This window comes from Choloepus didactylus, chromosome 7 (assembly GCF_015220235.1).
Source record: "Choloepus didactylus isolate mChoDid1 chromosome 7, mChoDid1.pri, whole genome shotgun sequence".
Lineage (NCBI taxonomy): Eukaryota > Metazoa > Chordata > Mammalia > Pilosa > Megalonychidae > Choloepus > Choloepus didactylus.
In genome coordinates this window covers 140,345,394-140,369,941 of record NC_051313.1, presented here as the reverse complement: position 1 = coordinate 140,369,941, position 24,548 = coordinate 140,345,394, and the positions used below count along the sequence as shown (strand labels likewise).

General features: G+C 41.0%; 1 protein-coding gene across 7 annotated transcripts in view; it reads left to right on the top strand.

Moving 5' to 3' along the window:
• PHACTR1 (phosphatase and actin regulator 1) overlaps positions 1–24,548 on the top strand; it is a 581,688-nt gene that overhangs the window by 225,792 nt on the left and 331,348 nt on the right. The window contains exon 1 of one of the 7 annotated variants that reach the window (XM_037842150.1): positions 2,421–2,625. The exons of 5 other annotated variants lie outside the window; for them this stretch is intronic. The gene's annotated coding sequence lies outside the window, so the exon portion shown is untranslated. Of the gene's footprint in view, positions 1–2,420; positions 2,626–3,033; positions 3,124–24,548 lie in introns of those variants that run through there. One more of the 7 variants, XM_037842149.1, reaches the window with a different exon arrangement.

Below are 24,548 nucleotides of genomic sequence, written 5' to 3'. Positions count from 1 at the left end.
ATATTTTGGAAATGTTGGGCTAAATAAAATATATTACCAAAACCAATGTCACCATTTAAAAAACCTTTTAAAATGCAACTACCAGGAAATTTAGAATTACATATGTGGCTTGTGTTGTATTTCTATTTGACAGCGCTGCTGTAGGAAATTCAATTTTTGCAGTGTGGGGTCAATAACTAATGACAACCTATATACAGACCGAGAATATATTTTGTATTACTGCTCATCTTCTCTTTACTGGGGAGGGTCTCACCGCCCACAGTTTTCTGATATCTTACTATGAATCCTTATTCTCGTTTAGAAAGGAGTTTCCATAGCAACTGCCACAACACATTGTATTTACTACACCTGGAGGGAGAGATATAAACACAGATCAATCTGTCATTCAGGTTTACACATTTATATTTTTTTCTCACATGTATCTGAATCTTCTTTTTCAAAATAGAAAGTAGGAGACCTGGCTTCACATTCCTGCCCATTTCCTGACTTCTCTGTGTCTGTATGATGAGACCAATAATTACCCCAAGCCCATTGCAGAGAAGTGTGTGAATAGACAATAACAATGTACATTGAAAGTCATACTCAGGACACAGTACCAGTCTAATGTTGAATATTTTAATGCGTTAGTGGTATACTGACGGTGCTGATGGAGATGGGCAGGAAGGAGAAGGCAGTTTCCACTGGTAGGCGGGGGTGGAGGGATGCAGAAACGGGGCCTGGGGTCAGATAGTGACTACAGAAGACCGAAAGGAGGTTGATCGATTTTAGCTTTTGTTCCCGCAGACTTTAATATACTGCTTTCCAAGTATGTCCCATATTCAGCACCAAGGCTCTACTGGCTAGGAAAAAATTGGGAGCCCAGAGCCTTCCCTGCATACAGTTCAGCTCAGCTTTGAGATATAAAAAAGCAAACAGGTTGGAACTTTTTACATTAATCATCATATTTAATGATTATTAAGTTTTATGCTCATTTATGTGATCTAATTTTCTATAAGAGTCTCTCACTGATGTATCAATTCCAATGTTTTAACATGCTTGCCCCTTAATATGGATCATGTGATTGGAGACACTTGCTCTCTGCTCATGACAGATGCTAAAACAGGGAAATTGGGACAGATTAAAATGATTCTTATTACCTTCACCCAGGAAAGACACTGGTGGCTTCAAAATGTCTTTAGTGACTGGCTTTAGAAATTACAATCCTGCTGAAAATGAAGGCTTTTAGGAGATGTTTCCACAGCAAGCATGCAGTCCTTGGATGTTGTCCTTATTTGACATGGCTGGTGACGATGTATGAGGATCAAGGTTAGGGCGGGGAGGTTGACTGAAGTTGTCTCAACCCAGCTGTGGTGGTTTGAAGCTGTAAGTTTCCCCAGAAAAACGTGTTCTTAAATTTCATACATTCCCGTGGGTGTGAACCCATGGTAAGTAGGGCCTTTTGATGCGGTTACTGCAGTTTAGGAGTAGCCCAGCCCAATCAGGATGGGTCTTAATCCCAGTACTGTAGTCCTTTATAAATGGAATGAAATCCACACAGAAGGAAAGAAAGCCACCGAGGGAGTAGCCAGAAGCTGAAAACCACAGAACTGAAAGAGAAGAGGCCGCCATGTGCACTGCTATATGACAAGCTAAGAACCAAGGCTGGCTGGTAGCCAGCCCCAGAAGGCTGGTTTCTGGAGGAAAGCGTCACCTTGATGATGCTTTGATTTGGACCTTCTCTTAGCCTCAAAACTGTAAATAAATAAATTCCCATTGCTTAAGCCAAACCATAGTATGGTATTTGCTTGAGCAGCCCAGCAAACTAAAACACCAACCTACACCTTGGCACTTGATGGAACTTAGATATGTGGCAAAAAATAATAAGCTTTCTAGGTTTAGTTTAATTTGCGTGTGTTATAAATCTATCTGAGACTTTTCAACTGATAATGATGTGCTGTATCCTTCGAAGATCATTCAGTGATCTATCTCAGACATCCGCCCTAAAAGAAAATCCAGGAAACTGCTCTAGTTACCTCTTCAGAAATCCCTGCTAGTCCAGCAATGGCATTTAGAAAAAACCCTTTACCCTTTATCAACAATATGTAGACCCCCACTGAAGGTTCATGAAGAGGTTAATTGTCATTATTTGATGTTTTGAGTGCTCCCCCCGCCCCCAACGCCCACCTGGCTCTGCCCCGTAGGGACGGGGAGGTGAGGGGTGAGCTTTCTGATCAGAACTCAAGTAGCACCGTTTGAATTATATAATGGAGCTGTTGTGAGTCAGGTGATCGGCCCACTGAGTAATTCCCTGCAGAAGGAGACAAACTGCATGTTAAAAAGCTCAACAAATACTCTTAAAAAAAAAAAAAAAAAAAGCAGCCCAGGCCCGGAGTTCCAGAATCCCAAGTTGCAGTTTCTTCTGAGTTCTCTCCAGGCTGAAACGGCTGCTGAGGGGCTGGTGGAAGACTTGCCCAGGCTGGGGAGGACCGAGTACAGGTCGGGGGGTCTGGTTTGGAGCACCGGGTTACTTTCTGTTTCATTTCGAAATGTTCCCCGCTTCTGAAACTGGTTGCCTCCAATGTCAAATAAAACGCGTGGCCCCTTGGAGACGCCCACCAGCCTTTTAGAAACTGGGACTTTGAGAAGGTAAGAAGCAACCCCTTTCCCATCGGCGGAGCCGGTGGGGCTCGGCGCGTGCAAGCAAAGCTAAAGGGGAATCGGCACGCCTGCACGCTTTCCGGGATGGGAACCGGGCTTGAGAAATGATCTGCGGAGGGATTTTGCGGTTAGAGAAGGAATTAAGATTGACCCTTACCACCTAGATCTGTGGCTCCCTAGTCCCGGGTGAACTGAACGGAGCCTACCCTTTCGGCGCCCTTCCCTCCACTCGCGCCTTCCCGGGTGGGAGCTGCTGCGCGGTCAGGGAACTGGCCCTCGGCTGCTCCGGGGCCCGGGAAGGAAGGCGCTGGGGCCGCCTGGTACCGGGAGGCTGGCTGTGGGCGTGTGTAGCATGTGCATTTTCAGAGCCCAACACTTGAGGAGACTGTTGCTCAGTTTAGGAAAGCACGGCTCCTGGAGACACAGAAGGCAGATCCAGAGTGGGAGGATAGATGCGTGAGTAAAGAGCTTTGTGAAATCGTTCAGGTAGGTATTTGCATCTGAAATGATGTTCTCTGTGTGTGCGCGTTTGTTGGTTGGATTTTGTATCGGTTTTATGTTTTGCTCGGTTTGGAGAATTTTCCTGTTTTGGAACTGCCAATACCAATTTTGGGTTTTTTTTTAAATCCTGGCACCCGGTTCATAAGAGGTCTCAGAACCCCCTGTGGTCCGTGCGGATGCCTCAAACTAAGAGCAGATGGATACAAAACTAGGGATGTTTTTCGGATCAGGGAGATTGACTTGGAAATCTCACTGCAATGGAGACTTGCGTGGAGTCCAGGACGCCTGCTGAGGCCGGCGGTTCTAGGAGCCTCAGGAAGTTTCTGACTTAGAGACAGAAAAAGAAAAATCGAACCAGCAGCTGTTATTTTAGGGAGGTGGGGAGGGAAGAAGCTGTCCATGATAAAAAGGAAAGAAGACTTGGAAAATGAAAGGATAAACAATAGGTTTGGTGGGGTCCCAGCTCCAGCAGTGGCATTTTGAGAAGATTTGCTGCATGAAGATAAAAAAATCAGTATGTGAACTGATAACAGCTCACTCACTGGGCGTGAATGAGAAATGTTACAGTGGATTATCTATTCACTGGCTCCTTGAGAACTTGGGAGAGAGGCAAAGCTTTTGTGGGAAAGAGTAAATTTCTAATTTATTTTTTGATGTCCATATGAAGTACTCTCAACAAAATATTGGGATTTTTGAATGAAAGGGAAATATCCTTACAGTGAGATCTATAAGAAGATTCTCAGGGTTTTGTTGTCTCTCGCCACTCCCCAGCTTTGGACAAATTATGAGTTGAATGTGTTTAGTGAAAACAAGCGTTCAGAGTGGTATAATTATAGGTGTGAGAGATATTTGAATATCAGAAGAAAAATGGTATTTAAATCTGTTGTTCTCAATTCTTCAAGACCATGTATCACGTTTGGGAATCAAAAAGACTTTGTTGGTCATGAATTTCCACATATCCCTCTCTCCTTGGCCCCATCACCAACATCTCTTCTGATATCTAACAAACAAAATTAAATACAACAGCAAAGCCAAAAGGCATCATCTAATGGGGTTTCTAATTAAAGCCCACATTTGAAATAATAGATACCATAATATTGTAAATATTCTTAATATAAGAGAACAGCCAGTTGGGCCCCTTTCTTAGGCTGTGGCGGTCCACCAACAAAGCACTACTTAAAAATTAATGTCAACACAGAGCTCTTTTTTATCTAGATTGTCATCAGTTAAGCTTGCTGGAAACCTGCATCTCTGCACTTAAATAATATAACAATGACTGAGATTCATAAGGGTGGCCTCCACACACTACAAGTTCCATCAAAAAATATATAATTTGATGCCCTGAATAGTTTTAGTTTTGAGTGCATTGCCTTGCATTCAAATTTCCTGAAAGTTGGTAATCTGCCTAGAATCATCATGGTGACCACATTTTCCACACCAAGCACAAAGGACTTTTGTGTTACTTTCAGTGTCAGGGACAGTCTGGGGAAATGCAGTTTGGATGCCAAGTTGTGTCCATTTCTGGGACAGTTCAGTGGTTTATGGGCCAGGAGATATAAACTAGAACTGCTTTTGAAAATCCAGTCCATAGGACAGCATGTCAGTGCTCTGGTGAAAAGCATTGGTTTGTAATCATACTGATATGGGTTCCCATCCCAGTTCTGCCACCTGTTCAGTGAGTGACACTGGGAAAGTTTCTTCCCTTTCTAAGGTTCAGTTTCCTCATCTGCAAAATGGGATAGCAACGGTAGTTACCTCATTGGTTCTATGGAAAGTAAATGACATGAGGCAGAAATAGAAAAGCAGGTAGAATAGTGCCTGGCAGAATAAATACCTAGTAAATAGCACCTGCTATTGTTATTGTTCTTACTATGTACTTAGTGACCAAAATATTCAAAATGAAGTCACGCTTTCCCATTGATATGCCAGATAGTAAAGAATCTGTTATGCAACTTTAGCTCCTCATTTGTGATTCTTAATATGTTTTTGGAATTAACTCATTAGCACATCCATTCCTCTATATGAGGAGGCCCTGTGTTTTGGGAAGAAAAGTCAATTGGACTGGTTTTCAGTGGTAGCACCAAGTGGGGAACATTTGTCTTCAGACTCCCTGTCCCACTATCCCTGATGATCCCAGCTGGAGGGAGGGTGGTGCACACCAGGAGAGGCCAAGGAACGACAAAGTAGCCCTTCTCTCTGAAGAGCCTCAGACACCTTCCAATGGCTGCAGTTTGGTGCGGCAGGCTTGGCTGCCCTGATCCGGCACTGCTTTTAGTTGTGGCTTTGTCCGTTTCTTTTCCTGAATCTGCAGGGCTCGGTGCTCTTGTTGGTTTTTAGCCGTACTTGGCCAGCTCATGAGGCTGGGTGATTGTGATCCATGACTACACATTCTGAGTCTCCACAAGGGACAATGCAAAATCCATTACCCTTGTCCAGCACCTTGAAGACTGTGTTTTTCATTTCTCTTTGCAGTCTCATAACATGGAGCTTTAATGCCTTGCAAAAAGCAGACTCCTGATCACATACGAAAACAAAGTATGAAAACAGTGGTATAATTAATCCAAAGGATAAAGTTGTCAAAAGGCCTTTATTTAGTGCCTTTTATTTATCTTGAGTATTCAGCTTCCTATAAAATTCCCAATCCACTCTTGTAGAGGAAAGCACCATGAGAAAGGATTTCATAGAAGGCCCTCCAGGTATAGCCTGGGCTTCTCTAGGAAACTAACTAAATAAAAATCCCTCATGAGACTGTCATAAAGGTGGCGAAATGAAGCATGTTATAGGGTGTGTCTTCTTCCAAGCAAACCAACTGCAATGAAAATACCAATATCCAAAATTAAGAGAAACAGAAAAAAAAAAAAAATGACAGAAATACTGAAAAATAAGAAAAAAAAAATTCAAAAACCAAGAAGCAAATTTGAGATGTTAAAAAACCCAAATTTGGAAATATTAGAATGTTAATGAAAAAGGGGTGGAATGTGGGACAAATAATTCCCACCCTTTTCCCAGAGTTACTGAGAACAGAGGAGATCCTAAGTCAAAACGCTAGCAAGTTCATTACGAATACTTACTAAAAGATGTATTCTTATTTTAGGAATTGGTCAGTTCCATAAAGGAAAATTATTTCTCTAAACTACCTTCAGGAGACTATCTGAAAGGAGACCTGGTAGACCTGGCTCAAGCTTTAAGAGAAATTTTACTTCCTAGGATATTTTAACTAAGAAAGAAAGTGAGGACCTTTTTTATTGACCTTCAACTAGATGATGTGTCAGAGAACTAACAGATTGTCCCTAGCAAGGTTGTATCTCTGTAGTGACAGCTGTGCTTGGTGGATGGATTTAACATGATTTTGGACTAGATTCTCCTTTGAGGTTGAAAGGATTGTGGCATTTTCTTGGATAATTTCTCACTTCCTTTCAATATTCTGTCCCAAAGAGAGAAGATCATCCAGGTTCATGACTCATTCTGCATAGTCATGCTTACTTTTCATGAGCTCTTAAGTCAGCCCTAACTCTCCCCCTGCCCATTCAATATGAATGGTGAGTAATATTCAGTGACATAGATACTGGGGAATATATATATATATATATATTTTTTTTTTTTTTCATCATTCTTGAATGAGAGAGAATTCGAGAGTAGAGAGGAAGATCATTTGCAAGTGATATTTACAAATAATTTCCTTTGTAAATTTCAGATCTTTGATTTTAGAGAAAGAGATACCAGGCCTAGATCACAGCTGAGGTGTTTTCCACAAATGTGAGAAGTGCAGGGGAATTGACACCTGTTCTGAATTCACAGAAATGAAAATACAAGAAAGAGAAAGTGAGAAGGGGGAGGAAACGGGGATCTGCAAATCTATGTTGGATAAGGGTTGAAAGTGCTGGTTTGGCTTCCTCTTCCTCCTTCACCTCTGAATAGTGATGACAAGGCAGCTTTACCTTTAGCTGGACAAATGCCCACTCTGGGTGGAGTCCATTCCAGTTCCCCGTTAGCAGTCTGGATGCTATTTCCAAACAGGAAAATGCAACATAAGGGAGGAAATCTTGCAAGCAAGACATGGATCTTGATTTTCTTTTTGAAACAACTGGTGGTAGTGGAAAATTATGGTAGGAGGAACATAAGAGAGCAACATTTAGCAATTTGTAAAACACTCTGTCAAGTCCTTTTTCATCAAAAGTTAGGTATGTCTCCAGTTCCAAAGAAGGAAATACTAGTTCTCTGAGCATCATGATTATATCTCCTGATCCTTCTCCTGGTGTGTGTGGTTTAGGCACAAACAAGGATTCACTCTGTTATTAATAATGAGTTTTACTTGTATACCAGGATCCATTTTGGAGACAGGGAAATAATGAGTTAGTGTACTAAATTAGTTTGCCCCAAGCTTCAGGCTCTTTGGATGCAATGTTCTATTCAAGTGTCAGGTGTTCTTGTTTGGATTATTAGAATGAGGCTGTTGAAAGAAATGTGATGTAATTCAGAATGTGTCTGCATTATTTAGGCCGCATTTCAAGGTTCATGGCTTGCCCAAAAAAAGGGCCTAGAGGCTGAAAATGATAAAGACAAACACTCAGAACAAGTCAATAGACTTTACAAAAACTAGAATTTTTTTCCCTTCGGCTTCCATATAAATTAGAAACTCTTTCCTAAGATAGTTTGCTCATATAAACAATCACATGTAGAATTTCTCGAATAATGTGTTTTTTTCCTTTATTAGAGAAGTTGTGGGTTTACACAATAGTCATGCATAAATACAGGATTCCCATATACCACCCTATTATTAACACCTTGCATTGGTGTGGAACATTTGTTACAATTGATAATAGCATATTTTTATAATTGTACTATTAACTGTAGTCCATGGTTTAACTTAGGGCTCATTGGTTGCATAGAACAATTCCATGGATTTTTTTTTTAATGAATTCTGTTACCATATATACGACATAACATTCCCCCCTTTTAACCACATGTGCTTCCATCACCACCATCCATTACCAAAACATTTCCATCATTCCGATAAGGGAAAAAAAAACTACCTTGCATTTTTTTGTTGTTATTGTATTTATTCAGTAAAGCATATACTGCCTACCAAACTAAGGACAAGATGTTGTGCAAAGAGTTTAGCAGGATAAAAAAACATGAGCCAGATCTACCCATACCTGTTCAGAGAAATGAAACATATATGTATATGTTATAAGAAAATATGGAAAATGACAGCTTCCATGAAAACAGAAGAAAATGGTTATTGAGGTTGAGAAGAGAGAGATTAATTCCAGCTAGAAAAGCCTGTTTTAAAGGGACAGTCTTGAGGGCTAAAAGGTATAGTTGAATGTTTGGGGGCAGGGGGGAAGGCAAAGGACATTGCCAGCAGAGAGAGAGGGAGTAAGTATGATTCAAAGTCATGGAAGAAAGCAAGCTTGGAGTATACAGGAAGAACAGTGACCAGCCCCCCCTGTTTTTTTGAAGCAGAGGGTGAAAAGAAAGTAATTGGTTATAGCTATCATTGGAAATAACTTGAATAACAAGCCCAGAAGAGATCCGGCCAGAGCTTAAAACAATACGTAGGATGGAGTGAATGGAGAGAGATAGTGGGTACACATATCAGTTACCATGCTATTGCTGTGATGGAGAAAATAATAAATAATAACAACAACTTTCACTTGTTGAGTGCCTAGTAGTTGCTGAGCATTTTCCTTAGTGCATCTCATTTAATCTGCACAGCAAACCTGAGAGGTAGCTGTAGTACATTGAATCATGTCCCCCACAAAGACATGTTCAAAGACCCATTTGTGAGTAGCACCTTCAAAGATCCTATTTGCATGAGGTCAAGTTGAATCAGGGTGGGCCTTAATTCAATATGGTTGAAATCCTTATAAGCAGAGGAAATTCAGACACAGGAGAAACCAGAGGAAAAACACAAAGAGGCAGATCGTGTGTGACAGAGGACTGCGGGAGAGCCATCACCAGAATGCTACAGACTTTAAAGAAAGCATGGCCTTGCCAACACCTTTGGCTTCTAGTTTCCAAGACTGTGAGACAATAAATCCCAGTTGTTTACATCAACCAATTGTGGTATTTGTCATAGCAGACCTAGCAATGTCTCCATTCCATAGAGAGGTAATCTAGGGCTGGGAGAGATAAGGAACTTGCTGAGGCCACATAGCTAGCATTTGAACCCAGGATGCTTTTTCCAGTCTGCCACGCTGGCAGTGATGTACCAAAAGCCTGGACCTGGTGATGCCAATAAAGAATGTCAGGGAGGAGATAAATTATAAGTGGTTTAGAGAGTAGAATCAATTTGGCCAATGATTGCACGTGGCTGGCAAAGAGGAGGGAAGGGGGTCAAAGGAGACCCTGAAGTCAGGTGGAGGTGATCAATTGTTGGAACAGGTAGGGCCTGAGCGTCGAAGATCACAGGGAGGGTACATAGCATGTTCTGCAGGTGTAAAGTGTGGCCTCATCAGAGCAGAAATCCCAGCTCTTCTTTTTTGAGCACTTACTTTCTTCTGGGTGCTATTGTAGGCTCTTGTTAAACGGTCTCATTCAATCCAACCATCCTGTGAGGCAGGAACAATTACTCCCATTTTACAGATCAGAAGAGTGAGGTCCAAAGAAGTAAAGTAATTTGCTCATGGACCCCCTGCTAATAAACTGTAGAGCAGAGAGTCAATCCCAGGCAGAGTGACCATGAAAGGTGCAGTCACAGGAAGATGTTTCCGAGTTTGGGATCTTGGAGAAGGAGAAGAATTGATGTTAATTAGGCCCCATCTGGGTCTCTAGTTTCTTGTTTGTAATTCTATTTTTCCAGTATTCTCTCCTTACATCTCATATTTTCCTACCTTCCTGTTTTTGTTCAAATTCTTCCCTCCCACAGGAATCTTGTTTTTCTCTCCTAGCTTTTAGGTTTCTTGTTGTTGTTGTTGCAAAGGGGTGGTTAAAAGTATTTGGTAACTGCAGAAATAGGACATGTTATGTTGCTGTGCTGTTTAATTAAAAAGTTTGAATATTTCATGTTTCGTAGAAAATGCATGTTAGTAAGAAGAATTATTCTCCTAATCACTCTTGCATTTCACATTGATAGAGCTACAGTTAATTTACAGAACACACTCATTAATAAAAAGGAATGGTTATTCTATTTGTCTCTTAGATTTGGAAAACCTGAAATAAACCAGCGTAATATGCTCACATTGCGTTTCATCTCAGATGCCAATTATCTTTGAACTTTTGCAATAGATATTTGAAGTCTCTTAAAATTTCCCAAGTTAGTATGGCTAATAGGGATTTGCCTATGTCCCTGAGATATGAAGAAATTAAATATTCACCCAGTGCTTAGGTTTGAAGGGTTATTAGCACAGGACCCTTAGTAAAACTGTGCCTCTGGTGTAATAGTTTCCAAATACATAGAGTGCTTTGTCTAAAAAGTCCCAGAGCTGTTTATTAGATTAAAACATGTTAACAATATATAATTGGGGACGAACTCCCATATCCAAATCTCAGGCTCCTTTTTTTTTTTTTAAATGCCCCACCTGAAAGTGTCCAAGAGGTAAGCATTCCTTCTGACCACATAGAGGTTTCCTTCTAGAACCATGACAGACTAGCACACAGAGTTGTGTGACTAGACACATGGCTAGCCTGTGCCGCAGAGTTCAAATGCCACATATTGCTAAAAGAGCAGTTAATTTGAACCTCTGTAGGTAAGTGGAAGTTTATTGACAAGGGAGTTTCTTTTCTTTGAAACAACCCGTCTGAACCCTTTCATTTATAAATTTAAAAGAAACCTTTTGAACTATACTGAAACCAAAGGAAAGAGAAATGCAGTGTAGCTGGCAACTAACTATATTATATATTCAGTCAACTGTAACTTCTAAGTGAATAAATGCTACATTTGTATAGAGATCTAGGAACCTAGGAACAAAGGAATTTTAAGAAATCTTTGTCCTCTCCTTAAACTACTATAGCGTAAAAGGGAACTGGGAAAAATGAAGTCGTGTTTGATTCTACAAACATTTGAAACCATCTATCAGATATTCCGGACTGAATAAAGTCCAAAGTGTGTTTTGCCAAACCCAAGGGAAATTCACCTCATATGTTTTTGATTCATTTATAATTTAATCATCAAAATATTGCTTTGCAAGGACTAGTTATGTCCAAGAAACCTTTTATGAGCCATTTTAAAACATTATCTTGAGAACAGGAAATCGTGTTTTGCCAAGAGCTGACAGATGGCTGACTAGAGGATCTGTCTGTGTTTGGTGGGGGCTGGGGGATGGGGGGCAGAAGCCCAGGATGCTGAGGTTTTCCAACCTGACAGACAAACTTCATAATCCCATCAGGGGAATCTGTGGTGTGTGTCTGTATCTACTCACTAGAATTGTAGAAATCTTTCAGGGAAAATAACCTAAGGAGGTGACCACTGGTTTCCATGACTTCCACCCAAACTTTTTCCCTTTCATGGAATTTCAAACCATCTTCACTGCATTCCATTTGCCAACTGCTAAGTCAAGAGAGAACTTTACTGATAATCATAATGGTAATATCTTAGCCCCTAAAGTCCTAAGGTAGAATTTCAGAAATGAGCTTAGAAGACAGTGGCTTTAAAAGAGCCATGGACTCAAGGAACAGGGGGAAAAAACATTCCTCTTTATTGTTCAGTTTTATTTTATTTTTGAATTAAAATTCTCAGAATGAAAACATCCAAAAATGGCTTTAAATGAAATCAGTTTAAATTCTGCCTTCTCCCTCAGTGCTCCTCACCAGTAGTTCTCAGAGTACGGTCCCAGATCAGCATCATCTGGGAACTTGTTAGAAATGCGCACCCTCCGGGCCCACCTCAGACGTACTGCTCTCAGTGGTTCTCAAAGTTAAGTATACAGCAGAATCATCGAGGGCTTCTTAAAACTGACTGCTGGGTCCCACCCCCAGAGATTCTGACTCAGTAGATTTGAATGTGGCCCGAGAATTTACATTTCTAACAAGTCCCCAGGTGTGATTCTCCTACAGGAGCCTGCCAAAGGCCTCAAACAGCATCTCTATTTGCCATTGACACTTACAACACCATTGGGTCAGCTGGATCATGTGGCCCAAGTGGCAGAGCAGCTTGCACAGCAGCCTGGACCTGTCGCAGAGCCTCATCTTGTTCTGGTACGCACTCAAAACCGGAAGCTTTTCTGGTCACTTGGTAAATGCACCAGAGTAGCACATCCAAATGAGGAATACGTTGTCTCCAAAATCCAAAGAGGCCAACTAGGCATTGAGCCTCTTTGGTTTTGGTTGTAAGGAGGGGCCAGATGTAACAGCTTATCCTTCACCTCAGAACAGATATCTCAACATGTCCCACACCACTGGACACCTAGAAATTTCACTGGGTTGAAAGGCCATAGAATTTTTGTTGGATTTATCTCCTACCCTCTGGCACGCAAAATGTCTTAGAATAAGTCTAGAGTGGTTGCTACTTCTTGCTCACGAGGTCCAGTCAGCATAACATCATCAGTGTAACAGACCAGTGTCATGTCTTGTGGAGGGGAAAGGTGATTGGGGTCCCTGTGGACTTGATTGTGACATAAGGCTGGAGAGCTGGTATACCCTGAGGGAAGACTGTGAAGGTGTATTTCTGGCCTTGCCAGCTGAAAGCAAACTGTTTCTGGTGGTCTTTACTAACAGGTATCAGGAAGAAAGCATTTGCCAGATAAACAGCTGCATACCATGTACCAGGGGATGTGTTGATTTGCTCAAGTAATGATACCACATCTGAACAGCAGCTGCAGTCAGAGTCACCACCTGGTTAAGTTTACAATAACCCACTGTCATCCCCCAAGATCCATCTGCTTTTTGCACAAGCCAGCTGGGAAAGCTGAATGGGGATGTGGAAGCTGGAAATTCCTGGAGGAGGGATGTTGACATCTTAGTCTCAGTCTATAGGGGAGGCTAGGGAAGAGTGGGGGGTGTAGTCTCACAGCAGAATTCCTTCTGATTCTTGAAACCCTCATTTCTCACTTTTAAGACCCCTAACTGATTGGATGAGCCCCACCCACATGTTGGAGGGTCAGCTCTTTTACTTAAACTCAACTGCTTGGAGATGCTAATCCCATCTACGAAACACCTCCACAGTAATCACTAGGCCAATGTTTGACCAAACAGTTGGACACCACAACCTCACCAAGTTGACACATAAAATTAACCGTCACTCCAGGTGATGCTGACGCTTCTGGTCTGAAGACCTTATTGGAAAACCACTGCTCTCCACTTTTCCCAGTTCTCATGGCTGGATTGCAGCTGATGGGCAGGGACACAGGTATTAAAGCGTGGGTACTAATGAGTCCATTCCGGGTGTATCCACTAATGTTACTTGGGAATGTGTTTCCCTGATTTACACAAGGATGATGGCTCCCCAAACTCCCTTGGACTATTATCCATGGACAGAGAAATGAAGTAGTTCCCATAGTTACGCATAGAACTCATGGAGCATCAAAAATCAGTAAGCCAAATGAAAAGTACAGTTTCTTTTGAGACCAAATTATTGGAAAGAATGTGTAAAATCTGTCGCCTCCAAAGATATTCCTAAAGACCGTATTTAGTTTATGAAATAGGAGTACTCCAAGAACACCTATAAAATTTAGAGACTTTCATAAATTAGACTGTCTCCAAGAATTCAAAATTATATCAAAGGGGTACTTGAATTAATCTTGTGAGATGTGCTTTTTCTGTCACTAAAATGCAAAAAGACTTTTATTAAATGGATTCTTGCATGAGGAATATAGAGAACATAATTTAAAAATGTCTTTGATAAGAATTGTGTAACTGAAAGAAATAGACTATACTGATTCTCAGGCAAATCATGAAACTGGAGTTCATTGAAGGCATTTCATCAGAGAGTTCTGCTGGTATGGTTTTTGATGACCTGACTTAATACAAGTAGAAAGCTTACAGCACCTTCTTAAAAAGGGGCTCTCAAACTTCAAAATGCATTCAGATCCCATGGGAATCTTGTTGAGATGCAGATTCTGATTCAACAGGTCCAGAGTGGAGCATTTCTAACTATCTCCCAGGTGATTCCAGCCAGTACTGTGGGTCCGTGGACCACACTTTGAGAAACAAGAAACAAGGTTCTAGAACAATAGTTCACAACCCTGGAATCTTTTTTTTTCTTTTGAAGTCTGAATCAAATTTTCTGGGTGGAATCAGGCTTAGGTATTTGTAAGGCACCCCAGGTGATCCCCATGTGCAGCCAGGGCTGAGAACCTCTGACCTAGAAGAGGAGAGTTAATATTTCGAGGCTGCGTCTCTCAAAGTCAGGTGTCTCGCCTGAGTCTTTGGTAAGCATTAGATTGCAGTGAATTCAAACTTGACTTCTCCAATGAGAGGCTTAAGTGCCTATTTCTGCATTGCTGATTGAAGAGAGAGCCAAACGCTTTAGATTCCAGATGTGCTTTCCGCAGAGTTGACATTTGGCTGTGAAAATTTAGCAACCTGTCTTGTGTCCTCACCCCTCCAGAGGTCTCCTTATTTACTCATCTATGTGAGCTACAGGCATAACTGGGTGGAATGAACACTGATCCCAAAAGGAAAAAAATGTTTAACCTGTTCGAGTACTTAGACCCATACTTGAAAACTCAGAATCCTGCACCAAAAAAACATTAAGGGAAAATTCTGCCTTAAAAATATTAAGAGCAGATGCTACAATTGAGTTGTTTCCAGGGTAAAATAAATGTAATATTACTTCTGTAGAACATCTGATTCTGCTTATAACTGCATCCTGATGGATCTTCCTGGAGGACTCACCTGCAGAGTGCACCCCTAAGTAGCTGAATGTGCTATTTGTGGTTGGAGTAATAATTAAATATCATGCACTTAACCATTAGTGAATGACTGCTAAATACAATTATTTCCGTTTTAGCCTAGGTGAAGCTGAACTTCTCTTTCTCACAAGTAACCAACAGTTTCAATTACTTCTTAAGGCCACTCCTAATTTCTGATAATAAAACTATGGGATCAACATTGAGAAGGATGCACCCCTATATATTCTGCAGATGCGTGCATACCCAATTTACCTAATAACTGCATAAATTATTTAAATACTAAACCCAAAAGAAGGGGACTTACATGCACAACATGCTTTTAGAACAAATTTAATCTGCCAAAAATTCATTTTTGTCCACCTCAGTTTCTGCCAGTCATATTATACTGACAGGCTTGGAAGAATTAAAAACCTCAATGCCACATGAGAGTTTCCCATTTTTTGCTATTGATAGTTCATGTGCATGAATTGAAGTCATTGGAAAAGTCTTGCATTCCTCTTAATGATTTTTCTCTATGAGTTGAAACTATATAGTAATGATAAGCAGTAGAATGATCAATAATAGCACAGACATGGCTAGGCTAGGCAAGGAGAGTTGTTTCTTGTTCCTCATTGCAGTACCCTATTTTGAGAGACCCTGTGTGCTCTGCTTGGCCCTTTGAATTAAAGTACCCCACTCATGCACCAGGGTTGAGCAGCCCAAACCACCAGTGCTGGAGGAAATTGTTTTAGCATCCTCTTGTTTGTTTCACTCTGATTCCATCTCAACCCATCACTGGCCCTAGGCCCTCTCCTCTCTTTGTACAATATACATATCCATGTTCTCTGCAGTATTTACACTATAGATTTTCTTACATGCTTAGGCTTGGCCATCTGTGGCTTACAAAATCCCCTAATGCCTCAGTTAGGAACTCCTTGCCCAACTTTGACCCCAAGAAACCCATTCCTGCTGGATTTGCCAGGCCAATCCAGCCACACATACAATGACCATCTAGAAATCTGGGGTATGCAGAATGAAAGGAATACGGCTCTCAGATGCTGAAGATAACTATGTGGGATGGAGAGAAGGGAAAGGACAAGGGGAAGAAGGGGGATGGGGCCATCCTCCCATTCACTGTGGAGGTGACGGTCCCCTTGGACTCCACTGTCCACCAGTTTTCATCTCTAGAAATCCAGGCCCTCTCACCACTGAGAATAGAGTTACAGAGCTTGAGTGCGACAGGAGGGGAAATTTAAAATTTGCACATTCTTTAAAAATCAGGATTTTAAAATATCACCTTTACATTTCAGTTCCCCATAATACAGGAAACTCTGCCTAGTATAACCCAGCTCTCTTAAGGGGTACTTTCAGATGGATCCAATTTTTCACTTGTGAACCACATTTGGATTCCATTTGAAGGAACTGTGCCTAAGATCCATGGCAATCGCTGGGATGGACCCTGAAATTCTGGTTTTTGGAGACTGTTTTTAGTTTTTATTCATTGATCAGATGTTTTAAAGTGGATGGGTTTTCAACAAGGAAGTAGATCAAAACAAGAGAGTAGAATATTGCTATAAATATTAAAAATGAACACGTAATAACAGAGAATGGGCAGATGCACCCAGGCAGAAACAGTACCCAGGATTAAGGCAGGAAATGTAGTGAGAAGTGCAGAAAATAAGAAGAAGGTCATCTCCAGAGCTTAGAAGATAGGTCTGGTGAGAAGGTCAGGAATGCCAAAAAGGAGCCCAAGTAGTTGGGAGTTCAAAATCTGACAAAACACCTGGACAGAAAGAAGCATGCCCAGATCGATAGAGAACCTCAGCACTTAGACAAACCTAAGCAACCAAGGCCAGTTCTTCCAGTAAGTTCTTATTTGAATATCCTGGAAGCTGTTTCAGAATACTGATTTCAGGATTTATCACAGACCAGCCAAATTACAATCTCTAGGGGTGCTCTATCTGGGTGGTTTACTGCTATTAGAGTAGGGGTATAATTCTAGTGGATCTGAAATACAATCACTGCTTTGCCAGTGAGAAAATTAAGGGTCAGAGAGGTGAAGTAACTTGCCCAAAGGCACACAGTAAGTGACAGAACCAAGATTGGAACTCAGATTATGTCTGATCCACGAATGTGCTCTTTCTACTCCATCCTGCTGCCATGGGATTGAGTGAATTAACATGCACAGTGGGGTTGAATTGCTTGGCAATTTATCAAGCAATAACACTTAAGCATACCCTTTTTATTAGCTTCCTATTGCTGCCGTTACAAATGACCACAAGTGGAGTGGCTTACAACAACAAAAATGCATTCTCTTACAGCTTTGGAAGTCAGAAGTTAAAATCAGTCTTACTTGGCTAAAATCAAGATGGCAGTAGAGCTGGTTCCTTCTGGAGGCTATAAGGGAGAACCCATGCCTTGCCTTCTTTTAGTTTTGGAGGCCACCCACCTTCTTTTGCCCATGGCCCCTTCCTTCCAATGGTACTACTCTAACCACTGCTTCCATCGTCACATCATCATCTCTGGCTTTTACCCACCTGCCTCCCTTTTATAAGGATCTTCAAGAGAACATCAAGCCCATCTGGATAGCTCAGGATACTCTTCCCATCTCAAAATCCTTAATTTAATCACAGCTGCAAAGTCTGTTCTGCCATGTAAGGTAACATATTCACCTTAAGTTCTGGGAATTAGGATGTGGTCATCTTTCGGGGGCCGTTATTCAGCCTACCACACCCAGCTCTAGAAACCCGTGTTTACAAGGAGTCTTGGATAATTGCAGTCTTCTGCATTTTGACCTTGAACATAAGATCAAAAGCTTTCCTTTATTCATGACAACCAAAATCAAGACTAGCATCAGAGAATACTATTATTTATTTGCCTTCAATTTTAAATGTTCTCCACTTGAAACTTTAGAGGTATAAAATAAAAACTTACGATGTGCCATTAAGAATTTATTTTCCTTTGAAAATATTATTCGTTGATAAGTTTCAGGATAACTTTAATATGTCAAGCCCCCAAAGAGACACCATGCCAAAGAATGTGGAAGTTTGGACAAATAAGAATAAACAACATGTTGAATAACATTTATATTGCATCAGAAACTGTTTTGAGGCCTACTTTCTCTTCTGTGATTTCATTTAAGACAAATATGAGCTTCATGAAGCACTTTTTCATAGCCCAGTGTCTTGTTTTTTTAATGTTTCTCTGGTGTCTGTATTTATTTTGTTCTAGGTTTACCCCTTACTGAAACAGCTGCAAATTATCAATGTCAAAGCAGAAAAGGCATCAAATTACAACAGATTAAGAAGAAAACCCAAGGCCTTGAAACAGACTTGAACTTCTAACCAAAAGCACAATATAGAAAAGGGGCTTGTGTATTATTTTTCAAGGGTCTCACCTCTAAGGGGATATGTGTTCAGGGCTGGGAAAACTTACCATATTTTTAAAAATACATATTCAAATATTGAATGATAAGACTTTGGGCTTTGAGGATGGGCATCTTCTTTCAGCTCTTACGCAGTTTTCGTCTCTGTTCTCATCTTTCCTTGGCTAATAGTGCCATCCTCTGTAAGTCCTACCACCTTCCCGGAATGTATGAGTCTTAATTTTTTGTTCTCTTATGTTCAGCAAACCACCATGGTCTTTTCTATTTTTTAATCCAAATCCCATGACTGATCTCAGCTAAATGTAGTGTCTTGTTTCAGAAATGCCCTGGGCATTTCCAGGTTTAAGTCTCCTTTTTAGCAGAGAATCGAGGGGGATCAGGATACCTCCTGTCTGTCACTGACTTCTCATCTGACCTTGGGGTAGTCAGTCTGTCTGGATCTTAGTTTTCCACATGAAAATCAAACTGGACTTGGTTGTCTAATATGACTATGAGCTGCCTTTCAGTTCCAATATCATAGAATCTCAGAACATTCAGTGGCTATGGAAGGTGTATCTTGGATTTTGGTTTGGAGTTTCCAAGATGCATACACAGAGATAAGATTTTTTTTCTTTTGTAGCTATAATGGTCTTAAAAAAAAAAAACACACACACACACACACCTTTTTATTGTAGTAAAATATATGCAACTCAAAATTTCCCATTGACAGTGTACAATTCAGTGGTACTAATTACATTCATAGTGTTGTGCTACTATTACCAATATCCATTACTCTGATTTTTCATCATCTCAAACAGAAACTCTGTACCCATTAAGTAATAACAACCCCCTTCCCCTTCCCCTCCTTACTCCAGAACCTGTAATCTACTAAATCTCTATGAATTTGCATATTCTAGGTATTTCATATAAGAGAAATCATTCAGAATTTGTTTTTTGTGTGTGTGTTTCTGACTTATTTCACTGAACATGATGGCTTCAAGGTTCATTCATGGTAAAGCATGTATCAGAACTTGATTCCTTTTTATGGTTGAGTAATATTCAGTTACACATATATATTGCATTTTGTTTAACCATTTTTCTCTTGATGGACACTTGGGTTACTTCTACCTTGTGGCTATTGTGAATAATGCTGCTATGAACATCACAGAGATAAAAACTTGAGGGCAAGTAGTTTATTTGGGAGATGCGCTCAGGAAATACTGGTGGAAGTTTGGGAAGGGAAGACAGAAAAGGAAAGGAATAAAGTCTGTATCATTCAAGCTAGTTTCCACTGTGCACAACTTACCTCCAAGGTATCCCCACTTAGGGGTGTGGAAACTGAGGTGTTTATTCCCTTTCTCCCTTCCCACCATTGGTTGACTGCCACCTTGGGAGGCTGGCTTTCTAGCACTTCTTGTGTTTCTTACTCCTGGGTCAGAAAAAAATTTTTTAAAAAGGCTCCCAGTAGAGAGTTGTAGGTGTTCCTAGTGTTTTGGTTTGCTAAAGCTGCCATTAGGCAAAATAACAGAAATGGATTGACTTTTATAAAGGGGATTTATTAGGTTACAAATTTACAGTTCTAAGGGCATAAAAGTATCCAGACTAAGGCATCAACAAGAGGATACCTTCACTGAAGAAAGGCTGATGGCATCCAGAACACCTCTGTCAGCTGGGAAGGCATGTGGCTGGCTGGTCCTTTGCTCCTGGGTTGCATTTCAAAATGGCTTTCTCCAAAATGTCTCTGGGCTTCTGTCTTCAATTCTCTCTCTCAGCTCCTGTGTTCCCTTGCCTCCTTCTCCCAGGGTGTTTCTCTCTAAGCATCTGGGAGTCCTCTCTTAGCTTCTCCAGGGTAAACTCTGGGCTTTATCTCTTAGCTTAGCATCTCCACATGCCCTTCTGTCCGCATCTCCATGCGTCTGGCTCTTAACTTCTCCTGGGAGCAAACTCTGAATTACATATCTTAACTTCTCTCCAAGATGTCTCTCTCAGCTTCTCTTAAAGGACTCCAGTGATCTAATTAAGACTGACCCCGAATGGATGGGGTTCATACCTCCATGGAAGTAACCCAGTCAAATGTTCATCCACAGTTGGGTGAGTCACATCTCCATGGAAACGCTCAATCAAAATTTTCCACCAAGAAGATTGGGTTAAAAAATCATAACAGTTTCAAACCAGCATATCAAGTAAGCTTTATTATGGAAGTAGATGCCAGTGGAATTTGGACAGGGCACCAACTACATTTGCTATACAGACTGTGAGAGTGTAGGGAGAAGCATGGAAAATGAATGATTAAATGGGATGTGAGAAAGAGGGGGTCTGGTGTTTTGTGTCTTTCAGAAATTACAAGGCATTTCTCTGCAGTGTTTAGCAGTATAGACATACTTCTACCTCCCTGGTGGATATGGACAAGAAAATAAATTTATAGCTAAAACATTAAAGAATAGCTCACCAAAATCCTGAACAGAGTGAAAAGGGTGGTATGTTAGTAAATTGTGGATGTTCTTTATTAATTACATGGAAATCCTCTTTAAACACTACTCTGTAAATTTCTGCAATAAATGTTCTACTTTGACCTGCTTTTCAGAAAATGATATTAAAATGTTATAGTGCTACGACATTTTAGCTAATGAAGAGTTCCTTTTCACTTGCTTGGCATAGAAGGTTCAGTTTGGCTGAGGTCCTTCCCTTACTTTTTGTGGATCTTTCCTTTAACAGTACAGCTAGTGTTATGTGGAAAATGGGCCAGTTGGTTCTATGATCATCCTTGAAAAGATCTGGCCTCCAGATATACTCTTATAAATATGTGGGGTGGGAGGAATGGGATAATTCAATACATTTTTCCTCTTCTGAACTTTATTTCTGAGAACCCAACTTGCCAACATCTATGAAATACAGAAGAGGCTTAGTCATCAATCATTGGATGGGGAGGGGGAGTTACTGAAGAAGAAGGAGACAGCTGGCCAAGGAATTTCAAGCTTCAATCATTTTATATTTTAGAACAAGAGAGCAGGATTGCTGACTTTTAGATTTCCTTTGAGAGACTGTATGTGAATGGCATATTTAAGAGTCTAATAAGCCAAGTATAGGTATACTTTTCCCAACTCCTTTAGGAAACTTTCAAACTGGTTAAAAAAAAAAAAAAAAAAAAAAAAAAAGTAAAACTGCTTGGGTGAATTTGAAATAAGATTTGACTTATGTGTAACTTAGAATCTTAGAATAAGAAAGGACCCTTTAGAGTATCGAATTTAACCCTCTCATTTGACTCAGGATAAAACCAAGACCTTGAAAATTTAGAGATTTGGCCAGGACCACAGAGCTTGTGGATTCCAGCATCCAGACACTGCCATCCACTGCTCTTTCTACCTCACCATAATGCTGTACTGTTTCTCCAATCCCAGCTTCCCACCACCACCTCCCCAAACAAGAAGCTCCTTTAAACAAGACATGACTTGTAAAGACAGCTATCCAGGATTCGTCTTTTAACTTATCCCTACATATAATCATTTAATAGCTTCACACACAGACAAGTTATAAAGTTATCCTTGACTTTACAACGATTAAAGTAAAACATTTAAATTCCCCTGTCAAGCACAATATGTGAGGATTTGTGTTGTGGTTATCTGTTTAACACTGACAAGAAAATAATTTACTGTAATGTAAGAACAGAAGTTGAATGAGCATGCCACTAATGGAAAAAGGCGGTGTTTTCACAGAAACAGTCTGTTTCCCAACCTCACCTCCATTTGATCTCCATTTTGATCAAATACCATAGACCATTTAGGAAAAAAAAATCCTGCACGCCATCCGGCTTCTTCTGCTTCTGTTTGCCTGATCTGCACTGTAGAGTTGTCTTTGAAGATCTCTGAGGAGCCACAGTCTCCTTATGTTTAAACCGTACTTTTTGCCAGGAGTAGATCCAGCTTGGAGTTGGGTGGGGGCTTTCTTAGAAGAAATATGAAAATATCTGACTTCGGAAATTTAGAATAAATACACATCCATGTTTAAAAAAAAAAGAAAGAAAGAAAGAAAGAAACTGCTAGGGTAAGCCCAAATCCCTTAGAAAGGCATCTGAGGCGCTCTAGGAAGACCCAGTCCTTATCCTTCCCGTCCTTTCTCCTGCCGGGCCCTCCACCCCACCCCTGCCATGTGCAGTCCTGGAGCACACCTGGCTCTCTTCTGCTGACTGCTTGTGCCTCTCTCCTTATCTTCAGCAGTCTGCCAGACGTACCTCTCTTTTAAGACCTTGCTCTCATATCAACCAATAGTGACATTTCTCCAAGCTCCCAATAAAAATTAGCCCTCCTTCCCTACCTGTGCACACCTTTACATACCTGTGTCTTAACACTGGGACACTTGATTGCTCTGATGAGCTTATTCATCTCTCCCCTTAGAGAGCTGGAGGGTAGTCGTGGTATTCTGGGTGCTGGCACATATTGCTGTGGAATAAGTGTTGATTGACTGAAGTCCTCTGTTATATGGGAACTCTTTAATTACCCAAACAGTCTTAGCTCTCAAGGGAAATGTGTATGTAGCCAACTTTTAAGACTGAAATACAAGTGCTGGCAAGGTACGAAGCTCAGTGTGCTTGCATTCCAGTTCCTTTAACACCGAGATCATTGGTATGGATTTTAATGGGAATATTCCCAATATCATCAGTGTAGTCTACCCATTCTGTGGTCTTTGCAGCAGGAATAATGAGGCCAAACAGTGGAAAGAAAATAGGGATACTCCCAGCACTTCTTTTGTCCTTTTTATGCTCACTTGGTTGTTATTCGAAATCCTTTTCAGTAGAAGCAGCTGAAAAAGAGTGGCCAGGAGACCTGAAGGGTGGGGGTGGGTGCTCCTCTCCCACCTCCATCCTGGCTACCAAGTCCTTGGCAGATGGAGGACTAGGGGCTACATTGGCAGGAGAGTCTTTCTTTTTTTTTTTTTTTTTTTTTCTTTTGGCTTTTAATAATGGAAATTTATTAGTTTACAAGCTTACAGTTCCGATGCTATGAAAAATGTCCAAATCAAGGCATGTGATTCTGAACTCCTCCGTCACATTGGAAGGCATATGGCAGTGTCTGTTAGTCCTTCTCTCTTGGGTTTCATTGCTTTCAGCCTCTGGCTGCTCCAACTGTGTCTTTCTTTCTATTTCATCCTCTTATAAAGGACTCCAGCAAGAGGATTAAATCCCACCTGGGCCAAACATCAACTGGAATAACCTAATGAAAAGGTCCTACCCACAAGAGGTTTACACCCACAGGAATGGATTGGCTTTAAGAACATGATCTTTTCTGGGTTCTATAACAGTTTCAAAGCATCACATTCCACCCTCTGGACCCCAAAAGGACAGGTTCTTTCCATGTGCAAAATACATTCTTTCTTTCACAATGTGGCAAAAGGCTTAAATCATTTCAGTTACAACATTAAATACAAACTCTCATCAAAATTAGTTGCAGGTATGGTCTGCCCTGGGGCAGAATTCCCCTCTGGCTATGGAACTGTGAAACTTAAGTTATCTACTTCCAATATACAAAGGAAGCACAGTAATAGAGCAAACATTCCCATTACCATAGGAAGAAATTAAAAGAAGGCTAACAGGGGTCAAAGGTCCTGAACACTTCTGAAAATTTGTAGGGAATGCTAAATTAGATTTCAAGATCTGTGAATCATCTATTGATTGATGTTTTGTCATTGGAGGTTGATAGAACAGCAGCTCCACCCTTTTCAAGGTCTTACACAGTGTCTCTCCTCTCTCCAAACACTGGGGTGAGGGCTCCACGTTTCCAAGCATTGGGGTGGTGGCCAGACTCTAGACCCCACCCTCCTCAAGAATTGGGATGGCAGCCAGACTCCCTGCAATCACAGGGTACAGGCTCAACCCCCTCAGAACAGTGGGGTGGTGGCCAGATTCTCCCCAAACCCCCAGGAATGTGCTCCACCCTCTCTGAAGACTGGGGCAGCAGCATTCTTCCTAAACAATGGGGCAAACTCTCCACCATCCCCCAGGCATCTGAGAACCCTGGAGTGATAGCACTGTTCCTGAACAATGGAGTAGAAGGCTCAATTTCTGCAAGCTCTGGGGCAAACTCACCCTCTCCACATACATGGATGGGTCCACTCTCCTGGCCTAAGGTGTCTTTCCTCCAGATCTTGTCTTCCATGGTTCATTTTTCCTTCAATGTGTCCTTTTTCTGTTCCTCTGAGTCCAGGCTAGAAGTGATTCCATGTTCATACAGTGGTTCATACAGCTCTCACAAAAGAACTTGTCGATTTTGTAATTCTGAAGC